A 3,659-nucleotide genomic window follows, 5' to 3' on the forward strand; every position below is an offset into this window, starting at 1 on the left:
TTTTTTTTTTTTTTTTTTTTTTTTTTTTTTTTTTTTTTTTTTTTTTTTTTTTTTTTTTTTTTTTTTTTTTTTTTTTTTTTTTTTTTTTTTTTTTTTTTTTTTTTTTTTTTTTTTTTTTTTTTTTTTTTTTTTTTTTTTTTTTTTTTTTTTTTTTTTTTTTCCCTAGACATTGGCTCTGCTGCATCCATGGATGAAAGTTTTGTGCACTATTTCATCAGCCATGGTTTTACTACAGACATGTACATGCAGAATGTCAGATTGTGCCTCTGCTCCTCTTCAGCTGCTGCTGCTAATGATAAACTGGGAGGTAACTGCTGCTTTGTCTGGTTTGGAAAGATTTTGTGGGCTGGTTGTATCTCCAGCATTCTTCAGACCACAATTTCAATACAGAAAAACATTCAGGCTAGAGTGATGGGAGACAATGACAGTCATTTGAAATGAGGTTTGGCAACAAATTTGCTGACAAATGCTTTGGAATAATGCTTGTGGAGAGAAGTATGCTCTCAGAGATGTGACTTGTTAATTCAGTCTGAGGGAAGAAGGTTCAGACCCGTCATTTACTGGAGCCCATTATAGGACTTAATCTGAAGATTTTGACATATTTCCAAGACAAATATGCTACTAAGAGTACGACATGTTCAATAAGGTGTGTGCTCTAGGAAATGAGGACTGTAATTGCCATACTGAAAGACCTTGTTGTCTGTGCAATTTAATAACCTTCTCCTAGCAGTGTCCCTTCTGACGCAACTTGATTCAGAGATGAATCATGCCAAGCAAGTGGCAAGTGTCTTTATCATCACATAGCAGACTTGACCAAATGGTTACTGCTTATTATTGGCAGATACTGTAGGATTTGAGCCCTACAGTGTAAAACACTAGGAATTACATCTCCTGTACTGCTTAAGCCTATTCATTAAACATCATGGGGATGTTTATAGTTTCCTTCTTACTCTGCAAATCACAGCACTGGCCCAAATTTTTCAGCACGAGTTTTCTCTTTGCTTGTAACAATGAGTTAGACTGAAATTCTTTCCAAGTAGCTCTGCTCTGCAAGACAGCTTAGGACAGAAACAAAAGTACAATACCATTGTACTTTTGTACATTTTGTACATTAGCCAGCACTTAACCAAGACACACTTACTTAGCCTTTATAATCTTTCTTTGGGAAAAAGTTTCCCCTGCCAGGTAAGAATACCTGTCACCGTTTTCTGACCTCTGTCCAACTTCTAATTTTCCCACCTGATACTGAGCGAGCAAAACGAAATTGGCTATCTTGGCTGCAGCCCACATCATTAAGAAAAAAAAATGTGGAGTGACAGAAGTACAAAGACATAGGCAACTTATTTTGTGCAGTGTTGCAAAAACAAAAGAAATATTCACAAAGATACAGGGTGTGAAAATTAGAAACACTTTTTAAGATTGTAAAACCTGCAAAATACTGAATAATATGCTACATGTAACATTTTTCTCCTGTAGTAATTCAGAGGCACCATCATATGATAACTGAGCTTTAAGGAAACAACCAAGTCATCTTAAAATCAAACCACTAGTCTAAGATCAGTAATATCTAAGATCAGTAATATCTAGGTAAAGCATTGCCTTGCACCTCATTTACAATATGAGCCACCATTCCTTATTTTAATACTTGTTTATGTATCCAGGCTCTCTAAGGTGTCAGCAAAGTTGCAGAGGAGTGCAGTTTCATCCATAGGATCTTGCTTAATGATTATGATGTAAGAAGGCAAGTGTTTGGGCCAAATCTTCTCAGACACATAAGCTTTGCTTATCTCTATAGATGTACTTTGCAATGTTGTTGTACTGATTACTTTAGAGCTCCATGGAATACTGGAGCTTCTGCCTACCAGCACATCCACAAGAACAATTTTTTGTTTGTATTAGCTTAGAGCACCTTTCCGTAAGAGGTTGCCTAAGAAGATTTGCTTCTTATACAGTTCTGGTGTTCTATGTGGTGCTTTTTGCAAGGCATACTTCTTGCAGATGCCTGCAATTGAGTAATTGGATGACTGGTAGTGTTACAGTCTGGTTTTAAAATCTGTATGTCCATTCACTGTTTGTGAAGTGGCAGAAAATAAGCGTTATTAAGATAAATTCTCTAACCTAACGCATGAGAAATTTTGTTTCCCTACACACAGGGGACAGTGTGCTCTTCTGAACACCCAGTGCTAACAACAAATACTACCATTTAGAGAAAGGGATTTTAGTACATCAGCTGGAGTTTGCAAAAAACTTCTAGCATCCCAAACTGTTAATCTGAAAAATTTGTAAAAGAATGTATAGCATAGTCAGTGATCTATGACTTAAACTACTCATGCTAAGTGTTAGATCAGCATGGTTTGGGTGGATACAGTTGTTGTCAAGTAAAGAATAACAACCCAGCCCATCACAGACACCTGTGGTTTGTTTACAAAAGGTCCATGACCTATCCACCTATCTAGGGCCCACTTGCCTCTTGGTATCCAAGGAGAATTGAGCTCATCCCTTCCACAGATTCCAGCTAGGGCAGACCAACCTTAAAGACTGAGAGTGTGCCCTGTGAGTATCCTCAGAGGACATCTCTAATGTAAAAAACAAATGACTTCAAAACAGTATGTGGTATCAGTGTGAATATGGTAAATGTTTCGGGATATAGTAAATGGTCAGTTATCTTTTTCTCTCTTTTTTTTTTTTTTTCCTTCTTGAAAAGCCAACGAAAGATAAATTCAGTTTTTCATTCCCTCTCCACGTCAAAGCTCCTTTTGGGCCTTAAAGCAACGTTTGAAAGCACGGCTAAGTTTCTTTGAGGACATCAGCGCTGTGGAGACTCCAAACTACTCTTCCCACCAGGCAACCCACACAAACAGGACGCTGATTTATTTATTTATTTTTATCGTGGCCCCGCGCCCCCGCAGTGGCTCCCTGAGGTGGGAGCCAACAACCTCCCGGTACACCGAGTGGCTCTTGCGGATGGTCCTGAGCAGGGCCAGGGGTTGGACTCGAGGACCCTTGTGGGTCGCTGAGTCTCCGCGAACCAGGCTGGGCTTTGCCAGGTCTGAAGGTTTCCCAAGGCGCTCTCCACCTTTCCCCGCACTCGGCGCCCCCGAGGGCTCGGACAGCCCGAGCAGGAGCGGTCCCCGGCTGTCGCTGGGCCCTGCCCTGCGCTGGAGCAGCGGCAGGCAGCGCTGCAGGAGGAGCAGGAGCCCGGGCAGCCCTCCGTGCTTTATTTAGCAGCTCATTTCTGTCCCATTTCACCCCTCCTCAGCCGCTCCGGAAGCCGCCGCTCGGTCTGCCCGGAACCTTCGGAGCCGGAACGCATTTTGGCGGCGCGGGGGCCGGGCCGGAGCGCGGTGCCGGCGGAGCCCCGGGGAAGATGGCGGCGGCCGTGGCGGGCCCACGTGGGCGCGGGGCGGCGGCGGGCGCGGGCACGGGCACGGACAGCGGTAAAGGGGGCCGGGAGGGGTGGAGCGGGGCCCCTTCTCTTCTTGTAAAGCCTCTGTGTCCCTCACTGTGGGCCGTCTTTGGCCCTGGCGGTCTCTTCTCTCTGCCCCACCCGAGCCCGCTGGTGGGTCCGAGGCTCTTCGTCCCCCCACCCTCTCCGGACTCTGGGCCGGGACTTGGAGCCGTCTTCGGGGGGGAATGGGAGCTCAGGCCCCGGTACGGCC

This window comes from Empidonax traillii, unplaced genomic scaffold (genome assembly GCF_003031625.1).
Source record: "Empidonax traillii isolate 1590-97213 ecotype Southwest subspecies unplaced genomic scaffold, ASM303162v1 scaffold535:size1322822, whole genome shotgun sequence".
Classification (NCBI taxonomy): domain Eukaryota; kingdom Metazoa; phylum Chordata; class Aves; order Passeriformes; family Tyrannidae; genus Empidonax; species Empidonax traillii.